This window comes from Polistes canadensis, unplaced genomic scaffold (genome assembly GCF_001313835.1).
Source record: "Polistes canadensis isolate GaletaPanama2010 unplaced genomic scaffold, ASM131383v1 scaffold_138, whole genome shotgun sequence".
Taxonomy (NCBI): Eukaryota; Metazoa; Arthropoda; class Insecta; order Hymenoptera; family Vespidae; genus Polistes; species Polistes canadensis.
The window spans coordinates 307,289-323,431 of NW_014569685.1; the positions used below are offsets into that span (position 1 = coordinate 307,289).

A 16,143-nucleotide genomic window follows, 5' to 3' on the forward strand; every position below is an offset into this window, starting at 1 on the left:
GAGCGAGACGACGACGACGACGATGACGCCGTCAGCGATTTTCCTCCAACGTTCTCGTTACTTTCCTTCGATTTTCTTTTCTCAACTTAAGCTACCTACTTATAGTGGCATACGAAAAGGAGGAGAAAGGGGGATGAGAGGGGGAGAGAGTAGGGATGAGGTGAGTCATCGGGAGAGTCAAGATAAAGAGGAATAATTATCGAGGGGAAAGATTTTCAATCGAAATTTTGTTTCTTTATCGGTGTCAATCTTTACGCCCGTTTCGCAAAATAGAATGAGACGAAAATAAAAATAAAAAAACAATGTAACGAGCTAAGATCTTAGGGAGAGATAGTAATTTGAGAGCCCTTCGGACATTTTCTCACCTTTTTTACATAAGTGTTCCTTCTAATAAGATGTTTTGATCAGCCTACCCGTCGGGGCTTCGCACCTCATGATCGGCCCGGTCCCGAGTCAAGTTCCAACACTTCGTGCTAGCCCAGGTAGCCCGTGACTATGCATCTCTCAGCTAGTTCTACAGTTCATTTCATAAACAACTATACTACGAAATTGAAATCGATGCACAAATAAATCCTACCATTTCAAGTGTTTCCTTTTTATTCGATATTGTATATAAAGAAAAAATACACGTTTTAACGTATGAAATACTTTAACATCGATCTCCTGAATTATTTTTCATCTTATAATGTAAGAAAGAGAAAAAATAAAAGAAAAAGAGGAAGGAAGATAGATAGAAAAAAAAAAAAAAAAAAAAAGAAGAAGAAACATCTATCGTAATGTATTAAAAAAAATTTCAAATATTTACTTTCGATTGCATGCACCTGTATTATACGAGACTGTCGAAAAGCCACACCTGTGAAGCCCCGATACCTGTATCTCGAGTTCCGTGACTGGTTCTAATTCGGAAATTGCTGGTTTCCTAACAGTCGTATAATGGTCTTCGAGTCTATTCCAATCTTATGGTTGTTCGCAATCTTCTTCTTTCGTGATATAAAGTTTTTCACGCCGAACTCACGAAAATCCTTACGATCTAAATTGTATTTAACACATTTGTAAATGGTTATTATTGATTAATCTCGTTAATATTATTTTAATCTGTTTTGTATTTATATATACATACAATCTAATTTGCCTCGTATCGTACTGGCAAAATTTTCGTCGATTGTATCTTGAAAAAATTAGCAAAAGGTAAAGAAAAGAAAAGGAAAGGAAAGGAAAGGAAAGAAAGAAAGGAAGAAAGGAAGAAAGAAGGAAAGGAAGAGAAAGAGACTTTAATTCCTAAATTACAGGTTCCCCCATAAACGTGAACAACCGAACGTTATCTTGCCTTGGAAACATCCAATTTTCGTAGTAATCGTTTCTTCTTCTTTTTTCTTACCTTTCTTCTTCTTTTTTTTTTTATATATTGAATTTCGAACACAGTAGGTAAACATCAAAGATAATAAAATTGAAGTATCTATATAGGAAAGTACCTGTACTTACGTGGCTCGTGGTGTGCTTTCACCGATAACGATCGAGAATGTCTTCAAAAAAAGAAAAGAAAAAAAAAAAGAAAAGAAAGAAGAACGCGAACGCGTACTCGAATATTTTATATTAAAGTGACCAAACACGAATAAAAATTGATCGATCATCATAATTATTATGAAATATAATTAAAAAAAATTTCATAAATATATATTATATTATAATATATAGGTAGACGAGAATATATTTGAAATATAAATTTCTTCTTTGAGTATCTATATGAATAGAACAAAAAAATATATCATATAATCGTTTAGTTCGTTATTGATCTTGCTAACACATAAGATTCCGAGAAGTTGAATCCAACCGACGAATACGTCCAGTTGTAAAGATGACGTTCGAGATATCAAATGTTGAGGCGGTGCCGGTTATAGTCCTGAACCGCCGCCGTTCGACGATCATTTCGTGCCTTCGAATCCTGGACTCGTGGTCTGACAGCCGGCACCGTCATTACACGATGACTCGCCAATGGAAGAGGAGAACAGTTCAACGAAGACGCGTAGGAGAACAGAGAGAGAGAGAGAGAAAAAAAAAGAGATCGATCGATTCTCTCTCTCTCTCTCTCTCTTTTTCTTTTTTTTCTTTATCTCTCTCGTTCTATCTTAAATACAACCCTTATTCCCCCCCCCCACCCCTCCTACCACGCACCCCCCCGTCCTCTCACATTTCTTCTCATCCCTCTGTTTCTCTCTTTCTCTCATCGAATCGAAAACCTGCGAAGGAGAGTGTAAGTCGCCAGGTTTTGCAAGCCGACGTTCTCGATCTCCTAACGCGAGAGGATGGATCATGATCTTTTGTCCATGATCGACACGTAAAAACGATCCCCAAGTATAAGAAGTAATGTAAGTATGGATCACGTCGAAGAAGAACGGCTGTTTCTGACCCCGTAACAAAGTCGCTTTGCTTTCGATTCCTCACCTCATAACAATAATCATATCTATATTATCGTTATTTTCGATCTATCATTCACTCGGTCACTCACCTGTTACTTTTAATCGACATTTTCGTGTTATTTATACATGGAAAAAAAGATATTCATATTATTGTGATATTATAACGAATCTTAAACGTTGTTTATCTTCTACATTTCATCGATATATTTATTTCGTGGTGTTCGTTAATCTATTATTATTTTTAATTATAATATTTCTAAGTTTTTATAACACATTTCAAATGAATCTTTCCAACGCTAATTAATATCTAAATCATTGTACTTTTGTAGATAAAACTTGCGGATTAGAAAAACTTAAATTTGACAGACTTAAGTTCTTGTAATAAATACAAAGAAAAGAAGCCAATTTGTTGATTATCAGTTAACTTATTTATGAATTACTTTTACTGAAACGTTATGAATTTCATCAAATTAAAAAAATATATAAGATATTTATTAAATAGGATAAAACTAAAAATAAATGGCTTGTTAGTCTGATATTGTATTTATTAATCACTTTGATCCGAAATAATAGAAATAAGAGATTCAAAAGTAATAATAATGAAGACAGATTTGAATGGGGATCATTTTGTTGGTTGCAACAACGAGATTGCAACTAACACTTTCGTCAGTTTGGCGTTGAACTTCCGCACGGCTGCCGTTGCCGACACCCACTCGAGAAAACACTCAGATCAGTTTTTTTGCTAGGCAAAAAAGCATTCCTAATTTAATCGGAGGCGTGCCCGAGGAAGAACTGATCTTGCTATTTATGTCCATGTTGGTTCTATTGTCATCGCGTCATCTATGGCTAGTCGATCTTTTCCTATTGTTATTTATATATGGTAAGATGGAACCCAATAAATAATATGTTGTTATTAAGATGAACCAAAAAAGTTCATGGGTTTATTGGTGTTGAAAATTTTAACATTGAAACTGCATAATGGAATCGTTTTTGTAAAATTTTTACTTTTGAAAATATTCCTTTTTAAAAACGCACGTATGAACAGCAAACACAAATTTTTAATATAATATATTTTTCGTCGAACGATATAAAATCTCGATGATAGATTATCTTTATTTAAAGTCATTTATTTATGTCACAATTATTATTATATACAACCAACAATGTTATAATTACTTTCATTACAATATATTCAATTTAAATAACGAATTTCGAAAAAAAACATTGATAATCGAAAAAAGGGCGAGGATTGGAAATCGAAGCCAGGAAGGTGGTGTCTCTCCTCGTACGACGACGAGATTGAGTTTTCGGAACGGAAGGGTGTAAAGAAAGGAAAAGAAAAAAGAAATAAATAAAAATGGAGAGAAGTGAGAAGAAGGGGACAGTCACCATAATGCGTGTGATCAAAGCGACCGGTACTCGGTGATGTCTCTCACTGGCATCGTCTCACCTTTAATAAAGCTATCTCGCATCTCTAATATCTTATGGTGTATCGGTCAAGAGCGAAACCGCGAGTACGAATGAAAGAAAGAGAGAGAAAAAGAGAGAGAAAGAAGATCGTGACTCTCTTTGCCAGAGGTTCCAACGCCTTTCTACAACGAGGCCTTGTTCGCTGAGAGAAAAGACACCTTGGCTGACGTACCACCACGTATATTATATACATATATACACACACACATATATATACATAAATACCTTTTGGAGTCTCTCGATTCGAGCTGCTCTTTCTGCTTCTATCTCTCTCTCTCTCTCTCTCTCTTTTACTTTTTCTTTTTTCATATAGACTTCTCTTTTTTTTTCCATGGGTTAGCCGAAGTAAACCTGCCCGAGTTAATACACTTACCGATGGTTATCAACGACCCCACGTCAATTAAGCAATTATCGGCACCACCATGCACCAGAGAACGCGTTTCGGGTATCTAGACTAATGTTGACTCACCTTCTCCCACTTACCTCGAACGAAGTATGTTTTTGATGATTCGTCCTTTTTATTCTTAAGAGAAGCAATTCCTATTTAACGAGAACAGACCTATTTACCAATCATTTTTGATATACCATTTATCGTTTAATAATTTATGATAAGAATTGATTGTATTTAATTATAATACGTGTATTGAATGAAAATCTTTAGGATCTTGAATTCATGTAATCTCGTTTGATTAGAATTACTTTGTTTTTTACGCTAATCGTTTAACGTAATTTTGTGACGTTTCTTTAATTGATTACAAGTATTGATAATATTTAAATTTATCGAAATAAGAATAGAAAAGAAATATATTATATCGCGTGAATTGAATATATCGATAACGCAATGAATAAACATTTGATTTGAAATATTTAATCAAATTTACGGTTGATTATTTACGTAATTATTGGTTCATGTCAACGTAACGAGCATCTCCCCCAATCCATCGTCTTTCCCGTATCGTCGGCAGTGTAACCCTTGCACGTATCGCACGTGTGACACGCGTGTACCAATTTACTAGCTGGATAGACTAGATCTAGAAGATAAAGGATAAGGGTGATTGACGCCTGGTGAAAAGACGATACACGTTGGTTCGACGATGATTATCCTTCAGATTTAAATAATAGAAACATTTCAATAATAATCACACGAAATGATAAATTATTGTAAATTAATATCTATACTAATTAGCCACATACACACATACACACACACACAAGTAGCATTAAAAAAAGAATCGTGCATAAAATATTTACCTATTATCATCATCAGCAAGTAATAAAGTTGCATTCAACGGATCAGTATCCTTTCGGAAGTTTCACCACGATGAAAGAGAATAAGGATTATTGAAATGAAAATTGTTGGAAATGGTAATTAATAGTATAAGAAAAAAGGGGTAAAATAGTACTCGTCTAAATAGTTTCTTTGCACGGCCTTTATTGCGATCAAACGTGCGGATTGTTTAAACGACACGAACGTCATTTTCGCAGGAGAGGTAAAAATTTGCTTAAATTCGCTCGCTCACGCGTCTCGTTGACTCTTTTTCTTTTTTTTCTTTTTTTTTAATTAAACTCACGGATCGAAAAGCATGTTCTTTTTTTTTGTTTCGTTGATCGTTACTTTTACGTACATATATATATATATGTATGTGTCATTTACTATATACGTACGTTCGGCAATCATTCGTTTTCATTCTATTGCAATCGGGGAATCGGATTCTCTCCCGATTTATTTATTTTCTTTTTTCTTTTTTTTTTTTTTCTTTTTTTTTTTTCCTTTTTTTTTTTTTTTTTTTTACCTTTTTTTTTTTTTACGTAACACACCTTATCGCCGCTGCAGCTCGTTCATTTAAATCGATCTCCCTCGAGTAAAAATCGATACCTATCACGCTTTTATCTTCAACGATTTATCTCGAGAGGATCGGCTTACACGAAACGTTCCTCGTAAATCAACGAGCGTGTACTACTAATCTTACTACATTACTATTTACTTAATAATCATAAATCTATATCAATTGTATGTGTGTATGTATGTGTGTGTGTAAGACAGTCGTCGGATCGCTAAGGCCGAGGATACTAAAACTCGGTATGTTAATAATAATCAAACGATAATTAAAATATGTGTGTGTGTCGCATCACTCGCACCGATTTATATCACGATTAATTTATTTACAGAAGTAATATACAGATTAACACGAAGACGCTATTAACGTGTAATGTGTGTTCTCCTATTTCTCATCAACTCTTCTTTCCGCATATATATATATATGTTAGAGAATGGTTGTGTTGTGTGTGTGTGTGTGTGTAAACGCATATGTAATATGTAAATATGTGTTGTCTTTTTCCGGTCATTTCCGAATCGTCGCATCGCTTGTTCGATATGCAAAGGATTTTTCTTTCGCGAGTGAAGGAATTCGAACGGAAATAAAAATAGAAAAAAAGAAAAAGAGAGAGAGAGAGAGAGAGAGAAAAGACAAAGAAGAAGAACAATTAAAAATAAAAGAAATATTTGAGTTAACGTATGTACGTACGTCATGCGATGATTTATAACGAAACTCGCGAACGGTTACCCGAGACTCGCGCGACCCTTTTTCATTCGTTGTACGTATAGTACTTCTTCTCCCCCCCCTCCTCTACCCCTTCTTTCTCTCTCTCTCTCTATCTTTCACACTTGAAGTCTAACGAAAAGAAGATGAAAAAAAAAAGTTCCGTCATAAACGCCGCATGAATAATTCAACGAGTTCCTCCTCTCACGGCAGATACGATAATGATAAGCGATGCTCCGGTAACGATAATGGTTCGTAATGCTAACCGTAACGGTGATAATAACAAGGACTCTCGCCTATCATAAACGAGGAAGTGTCGACTTATTGCACACCGATATTTACATCGTTTATATATATATATATAATCTATTAAATCGAATCACCCGAGGTACGTTATACATACGTATATACGTTTAATTATATCGTTCGTTTCGTCACACACAACACCTCCTCCTCCTCCTACTTCTTCTTCTTCTTATTCTTTTTCTTCATTTTCGTTTCCTTCAATCTTCTTCTCCGGGACTCGTCGTCGAACTCGAAGTGGTGCATCTTAATCGTTAACGAAATATCTCCTTGACGAAGTAGATCTCGCACTATAATAATCCACGGGCATCCTGTATGTTTCCTCCGGGCATTGATACCTGTAACAATTATAATAAAAAAAACAAATGGTACAAAGATAAATTAATAATATCGATAATGGTGAGAGAGAGAAACATTTGCGTAACGTTTAGAAGAACGAATGGAAACACACACAAAAAAGAAAAAACAATTAAGAATATTCGTAAACGTCGACGAAATAATAATAATAATTAATCGATGACGATGATGATCGAATGGATCAGAAAGAATACGACCTTTTTTTATTGTTGTTGTTGTTGTTGTTGAACAATTTCGTTTGAGAAAAATATAATGAGCGTGGAAGAATATTCGCGATGGTGGCTAGTGCGGTAGCGCGTCATCAGGAAGAAGTACATTGCTGTAGGTAGAAGGTAGGTCTGTCCCTTTGCGAGGAAAGTGGTAGGTACTCTCTCTCTCTCTCTCTCTCTCTCTTTCTCTCTCTTCCTCTTTCCATGGTGGAACGGCCACCGTCGGTGGACGTTTAACATATGACCGGCTACCAGTGTTATTAATGCGACGGTAGCGTCGTGCTCGGTATCTTCTTCCGAGCCCACGTACGTTGCTTACGAGAAAGAAAGAAAGAAAGAAAGAAATAAATAAAGAAAGAGAGAGAAAGAGAGAGAAAGAGAGAGAGAGAGACAGAGGGAGAAGCAAGGGCCACCCGCGGCTCCTTGCTCTCGCGCGCGCGACGTCAAAAAGGATAGAAAGAGAGAGAGAGAGAAATAAGTGGAAAGGGCCCATCTTCTATATCTCTTTCTCTCTTTGGGAAGAAGGACTCGAATCGGACCCATCGACTCCGTAGAGACGTAACACGAGACTCGGAAAGAGTGCGGGGCACGATCTCGCGCGAGCCGACAGCTTTGGGCCCATCCTTTGGGCCAGGAGTTATGTCTTCCTGCCCGTATGTCAGCTAATTAATATGTGTTTAGCCTGGAATGCGACCCTACAACGACTCCTTACATTGATTTTAATGTTTCTTTTCTTTTCTTTTTCTTCTGTCTTTCTTTTATTCTTTTTTTTTTACTCTACCCCCTTTCCCTCCCATTCCTGTGGAATCCGTTCTTGTGTTCTACATCCTTCGAGATTTCTCTATCTCTCTATATCCCTTCTGAGAGTTTGGGAATTTGATCATCCTCTTATATAGGACCAACCGATACATACCTACCTACCTACCTACCTACCTACCTACCTGTGTAAGTTTCGAATTTGATTTTATCGTGGTCGAATCATTCTCGATTTATTAGTATGTACCCTTCGCACCTTTGGAGTGCTGGTGGTAGTGGTGGTGTTGCTGCTGCTGCTGCTGGTTCATCGTCAAAAATTCATCGTGGGTGTGCCCACCTGTCCTGGGCCTTTTCTCTCTTCCACGAAAGAGAAAAAGAAAAGGTGTAGTAAGGTAGAAAAGAGAAGTGAACACCGTGGTAGAGCCGAAGAATCGGAGAGAAGGAAAATATCTTTGCTGGTTGGTCAGACATTAGGAGTTCTCCGGGGTCCGGGGGATTATAAATCCTTAATACAGATCGGCACGCGATGCACGGCTCGTTAAGGTGATACATGGCCGACTCTGGTGTCCTGGGGTGTACGGTAGCCACTATCCCTGCGTTTATTCCTACATACGTAAGTTTACTTATTTGTGCGTGTGTTTCGTCTATGGGAGTGACTACACCCACACGTTTGCCAAGCCACCAAGGTAATAATGAGAGATCGGACGATACGGCTCGATATTAATTGTGCGCATCGAGTGTGCCGTTGCTGTTACTGCTGTTACTGCAGTTGCTGTTGCAGTTGCATTTGCTGTTACTTTCTCTTCCTCTCTCGTTCTCTCTCTCTCTCTCTCTTCGTTTCCGAGACCATGCCGTGAAAACCGACTGCTACCGGCTTACACCGATCCTTCGATGCGATATGTCGCGATATACGATACAGGAACGATCGTGATTCTGATTCACAGATCTATCTTTCTCTCTCTCTCTTTCTCTCTATCTCTCTATCTTTCTTATTTCTCCATTGAAACGCACCATCTCAACCATTCCGATGAACGAGTAAAAAAAAATTCCTCGAGAAGATCCTAAACTTTTCGTTTTTACTTCGATCGAAATCAATGTCTCTCCAGGTATTCCTATCCCTTTTTTTATTTATTTGTTTTCTTCTCTCTCTCTCTCTCTCTCTTTTTTTTTCTTTCTATATCTTTCTCATCAAGTCGCCGAATGAATCATTTCACTATCGATCAATTTAATCGTTAACATTAACGAATACCTTTATCCATCCTGATAGAAGTCTAACTAGCTCGAAATGACGAATTTAAATAAATAATCGTGCGCGAGTTAACGTCAACTTTATTAAGACTTTGGTAAAAAGTTTGTGAAGAAAATATAAGAAAGGGAAAATATTAGAAAACAAAACAAGAAGGTAAGAAGACAGGAATATCGATGCTACTGATATTGGTGTTGGTTGGTGGTAGTGGTGGAGATAGACGACGAGGAGTAAGAAGAAAATAAGAAAAGGAACAAGATGGAGAGAGAGAAAAAAGGGCGGCGGGGAGAGGAAGAGAGAGAGAGAGAGAGAAAAAAAAGGAAATCGTGATAGACGCGAAGACAAGGGGAATCACCAATCCTGGCTCGTCCTTTCGTCGGTGATTACGAGGAGTGGACAGATTGAGATGGTCCTAGGGCTCCTCCTTCTCCTCCTCCTCCACCTCTTCCTTCTCCTCCTCCTCCACCTCTTCCTTCTTCTTCTTCTTCTTCATCTCTTTTTTCGTCCTTTCTGTCGAGCGGTGTTTCCGCGACTCTCTCTCTCTCTTTCAGTTTTTTTCTTCTTCTCTCTCGTTCTCACCAAGTGACTCTCGAATCATCTCATTCCCTCTTTCTACCATCGACGAGGACGAAGAGCCACTTTGAAGATACGATCTCGAAACAAATTACGAGTCCTGCTCCCGCCGTTTTCTCCTCTTTCGCAGCTGGATTAAAATAATCGTGGCCCGTTAGCGGACCATGCCCGTATCGTTTCCCGTTCTTTCTTTTTTTTTCTTTTTTTAGTTTTATTTTTCTTGTTTTTTTTCCTTACAATTTTTCCTTTCCTTCCTCCAATACTTCTCAAAGAGAAATCAACTTACACGAATCGACATAGATATACGGACGAGCATCATGTTAAATGATAACCTCGAATCGGAATGTCGGTGTATCTATACAAATGTTGTTCACGTTTAATTAATCGAAATGAACAGGTAATGCTACTAGCTTGTATGTATTTACTTATGTTAGTTAATAATATCAGAAGTTTTGTTTTAAATCAATTCGAATTTACTAAACTTTCGAGTCGTTTAATGAAATCGATTTATAATCGGAATCTCCTTTGGAAAATATTTATCAATCGATTAAAAACATTATGCGCAAGCGATATAAGGTATGCATAAAGTATATAATACAATATAAATAAAATAAGATAGTGTGTTAAAGAAGAACAGACGAATTTGTTGTCTACGAATAAGATGAAATGTTAAAACGAATTTTAATCTCTTATACGCGATTCGTAAATCTTAGAAAAGAAGAAGAAACACACATATACACCACACCACGAATATATATCCTTGCATCTACAGAAAATACTAGTTTATATATATATATACGTTTCGTTCTTGGACGGTCCATCGTTCTTCTCGATCCGGATTACGGTAACACCTGCCCATCCGCAATTTTATCATCCTCCGTCCCGGAAGGATTTCAATTTTCTTCTCCCTATGGTAGTCTTGCCGCCTTTTCGTTCTCTCTCTCTCTCTCTCTCTCTTTCTGTATCCATAGCTCTTCTTTCTAGCGATACTCCTACTACTCGCTTTTTTCTACCCTGTAGAGTCCTGGGGACTCAATCTGTGTCTCATCGTGGATTATTGGGATTTCGTGAGGATGAGGATGGAAGAAGGACATGGTTGGCTGGCTGGTCGGTTGGTTGGTTGGTTGGCTAACTGGTTGGTTGGTTGGTTGGTTGACTGACTGACTGACTGGTTGGCTTACTAGCTGTCTGGTTGGCTGACTACTTGCTGCTGCTGCTTCTGCTGGCTTGCTTTCCTGTCTGAGCCAAGAAGAAAATCGTTCAACGGAGGAAAGACTGCCAACGAGAAAACGAGACTTTAATTCTTTCCCTTGGTAAAGCCTCGACTTCATTTAGAAACGAAATAAGGATCAGTGGATTCTACTATTACTCTAGTAGTATATATATATATACTATACTTTCGTCGTCGTCGTCGTCGTCTTTATATCCTTCTTTTCTTTTTTTTATTATTATTTTCGCGATAAAACGTTTTTCCTTTTTACGTTCAAATTATATCGTTATTTTTTCTTATTCACATAACGCAACGTCAAAATTGTCGTAAAGATACGAATAGAAATTATTAATAAACGTGTTGTAATAAACTTATTATATGTGTGTATAATTTTTGTTATTTCAATTTTATTACAAGTATATAATATGATTTATCTCATAATTGTCTTTATAATCCTATACGTAATGAGACCTTACGCGAAACGCGTAAGTAATTAACGTAAGTAAGAAGCTAAAACATTCCATTGACAGGAATAAATAGAAATAGAAATAGAAAAGGTAATAAGAGAGAGAAAGAGAAAAAAACGATCGATTACGTCAGAGTATGAAACATCAAAGAGAAAAAGAGAGACCCTTCGGATTCACCGTAAGAGAGAGAGAAAGAGAGAGAGCTTTTATGCCAACATTAGCATGGATAAAATAACCATACTACCTATACTACTATCCTTTTAACTCATCCTCTCAATTCCTCCTTCTCATTCCTTTTACCTTTCGTACATCTTCCTCGCGTATTTTCTAGTACTTTTTTTTTTTTTTCGCGGCTTGCGTATATCAACCTACGCGAAATCGATACGCGATGATTAATTTTTCAATCGAGAGCTTAATTACGCTGGCCCTCGGCTAAGCCAGATAGAAGAGAAAGAGAGAGAGAGAGAGAGAGATAGAGACGTCCTAGAACGATGAAAGGGCGGTCTACGTTACGAAATAGAAAGAGAAAAGAGCCGAGAAGAGATAGGGTATAGAGATAAAGAGAAAAGGACAGAGATATATATATAGAGAGAGAAAGAAAGAGAGAGAGAGAGCCCTTCCTACGGTTCTTTCGAATAAAAGGATCTCCTGCGCCGATGTGGAAGAGGATTGCGTCGAAGGACGAGAGGAGTGTGGTGTGGTCCTCGAGTCAGGATGACGATTGCCAGGAACACGTGATTAGATGGTCCACCCTTCCCCCCTCCCTCCCCCTCACTGCCTTCCCCTTTTGCACTCCGCCACCCCTCAACGTCTCTATCCATCTCTATTCTCCCGTTCTGTTCTTCAGATTGGTCAACTCAACCGTGGTTCGTCGTCGTAGTCATCGCAGGGAAACGTAAAAAATGCAATCGGCTCTTACAGTAATGAAAAAGAGAACCGACGACCACCGACCCCGGGTAATTCGTAAAGGCTCTAGCAAATGTGAATGCGCTCGCGCGCACAATTCTATTTCTCCGATTCTCCCTTCTTTCTTTTTTCTTTTTTTTTCTCTCTCTTTCTTTCTCTCGCTCTCGTTCTCGTTCTCCCTTTTTTTTATTATTTTACTTTCGTTTGCGAAGAGTATAGTAGAGTAAAGAAGAAGAGAAGCTAGCTTGTCTAGTATCTATCATAGAGGATAGTTGCGATCCGGGGCCCTTTGACGACAACGATGACGATACGAAGATCATAGGCGATGCAATTTGATGAGAAACGAGATTAATTCGTAGTTCATTTCGATGGAAAGTGGATTAGAATTTTGTTGTTCTTGGAAAAGAGATATTTGTTCGTGATAAATTTGTTGTATTTTTTTATTGATACTTATATTACGCGTTTGTTAGAATATATTTGAAATTTGATATATATATATAAATTTGTTGAATTTTATATGGTATAAGTGAGAAAAAAAATATATATATATATATAAAAAGTGAATATTAAATGTCGAACAATTGAAAAGACGCTCGTAAAGGGAAACTACTACGAAGGATTTGAGAATGAGAAATCTGAAGAGTAGGAGTATAATTTGGAATGAGATAAGATTGCTGGGAAGGAAGGGGTGCGGGGGAAAAAGAGAGAGAGAGAGGAAACTGGGAAGACAAGATTTCACGACATCGAGGCAAGGAACTCGTAATTCTCCTGATTCATGAGACTTCTTACCCCGTGTGGCCAAAATAATTCACCCTAATGCCGCTTCTAACTGCCTCCTGTCCCTGGCGCACGATTGTTTATTGCGAAAAAAGAGTCTCTTTAATACACATCGTCGCGTCTAGAATTCCCACCTCGACTAAAGGAAGAAAAAGATAAAGACAGTGAATTAGAGGGAAAGAGAAACGAAAAAGAAGAAACGTTTTGGCACGAAAACGAATAACTCATCATCCCTTACGAATAATTTTTTGATCCATCTCCTCCTTGTACGAGGAGACTGAGCTTACATCATTTTATTTTCGAAGTTATATTTATTTTGGCACGTTTGAGAGAAAAATGTATCTCAAAAGAATTCTTTTCTTAAATTGCAAAATTGTTTATAAAATAAAAAAAAAAATAAAAAAGATACGCGTCAGTACAGATTATAAAAAATTTTATAGTAGACTACTTCTGTCTCTCTATGATTTATGTTTCTAATATGTATAATATCAAATTACGATTATTGTAAATCATAATAATCATTTTTCTTACGTATCTTATACTCTCTTTTTCTATAATAATATTTTTATCATAATTTATTAGCCATCGAATCGTAATATATATATATAATATAACATGTTTCCATTATTATAACTATTATTTTATTATACTTTAGAGAAAAACTGAAGGGAAGGGAAGGGAAGGGAAGGGAAGGGAAGAAAGAAAGGAAGGAAGGAAAAGAAAAAAAAAAAAGGGAAAAGAAAATGTTACGAGACGAGGATAAAAAGCAGTACAAGCGAGAGGTAGGTACCGTAGAATTGACGTACGAGGTAGGTGTATTAATTAGCGTCGGGAGAAAATTACGATCGAAGGATAGCCGGCTACCACGCCGCAGGGTTGAAATCGTTAGCGGAGGGTCGTCTCGCGATTTTGATTTAGCCCCGGCGGCCTCCACGTCAATTCTAATTGCGTTTGACAGTAATTTGGCAAGGGGGGCCAAGGGGGGGGCGAGAGGAGGATCTGATTGACGGCCCCGCCGTACTGGCGACGTTCGTTTACCTTCCCCACTTTCATCCCCACCCACTATTCCTACTACTACTACTACTACTACTACTAATACTACTACCCCCCATCGCTAACTCTTCTTCCACCACCATCATCGCTATCATCCCTCAATTTTTTTTTTTGATCCCTCCTCGTATCCGTCGATACGAGATTATTTTGTTCCGTTTCCCCGTATCCCCTCCTTTCTTTATTTTCGACGATTATTACGATAATTATTCTTGACATGCGTGTAATCGTGACGATAAACGCGTGTTTAGATACATGCGTGTTCGCATGCGGTACCCAAGTGCAACAGCAGCGGCAGCAATAGCAGCAGCAAGGTTGCGTTTACCAGGCTTATCGAATATCGTCAGTTTGAGTCAGCCAATATGCTTTGTTGATAAACCAAAGCCGATACAAGTAATATCGATGTTAATTAAGTCAGGGGCAGATAGCAACCATGTAACGAGACCCGAAACAAGGGCTTGGAAGAATGAATAAAAAGAGATGGGATATGGTCGATCGTTTTCAACAATTTTAATGAGCCCGGCCAAAGAATATATACATATATATATACAGGGTGCCTCACATAACTACATACATTTTCTACAAGTTAACAATAAACAGCGATTTGCTCCCGTGAATATACTTTTAATACTTTTTATACTTATAGCTAGCGCGGATTTTAATGATTTTTATATTAAATAAAAGTACAATCTTTTGTCTACGTGTAGAATACCATATCGAGTTATAAATTTAACATGTTAACTTCATAAAATGTCAGAGAATGAAATGCTGTAAAGTACATATCTTTCACACATATCTGTCATATCTTTGGAACGTTCTCGTCAATATTTTTTATAGTTAGAGTAAACAAATTTTAAAAAACTTCATATTAAATTAAAGTACAGTCTTTGCCCTACACGTAAAGTACCTTATTGAGTTATAAATCAATTCGCAAAGGTTCATAAAATGTCAGAGAATGTAATGGTGTAAATTGTGCATTTTTGCAATTTCTTTGAAAAGTTTTGGTAAATATTTTTTATACTTTTAGCAAATAGATTTTAATGATTTTTATATTAAATTAAAGTATAGTCTTTGCCCTACATGTAGAGTACCTTATCGAATAATAAAACAATCTGAAAAGGTTCATAAAATGGTAAAGAATGCGATGCTGCAAATTTTTCCTACTTTGCCATTTCTTTGAAAAGTTTCGGCAAATATTTTTTATACTTTTAGCAAATAGATTTTAATGAAACTTATATTAAATTAAAGTGCACTCTTTTGTCTACAATTAGAGTACCTTTTCGCGTTATAAATCAATCTGCAAAGATTCATAAAATGGCAAAGAAAAATTAGCGTATCAGGCAATGTGAACAATGCCTGATGGCCAGGCATTGTTAACATTACCGGCCTAGGTTCCAAACCTCCCCCGGCAATGTTAACAATACCTGGCCTTAGGCAATGTGAACAATGCCTAATCCGCAAACTTTTCTTTGCCATTTTATGAACCTTTGCAGATTGATTTATTTTGCGAAAAGGTACTCTACGTGTAGCCAAAAGTATGCACTTTAATTTAATAAAAAAATCATTAAGATCTGCTTGCTGTAAGTATAAAAAATATTTACCAAAACTTTTCAAAGAGATGGCAAAGTAGGAAAAATTTGCAACATTGCATTCCCCTACATTTTCTAAACATTTGCCAATCGATTTATAACTCCAGAAGGTATTCTGCGCGTAGACAAAAGAGTGTACTTTAATTTAATATTAAAATCATTAAAATCCATTTGCTAAAAGTATAAAAAATATTTACCTGAACTTTTCAAAAAAATTGCAAAGATGCACAATTTACAGTATTGCATTCTCTGACATTTTTAAAAGGTTACATG

General features: G+C 36.9%; 1 long non-coding RNA gene across 1 annotated transcript in view; it reads right to left on the reverse strand.

Moving 5' to 3' along the window:
• Positions 1–5,299: 5,299 nt before the first annotated feature.
• LOC106788396 overlaps positions 5,300–16,143 on the reverse strand; it is a 48,756-nt gene continuing 37,912 nt past the window's right edge. The window contains exon 3 of the long non-coding RNA XR_001381895.1: positions 5,300–7,068. This is a non-coding gene — a long non-coding RNA (uncharacterized LOC106788396). The remainder of the gene's footprint in view (positions 7,069–16,143) is intronic.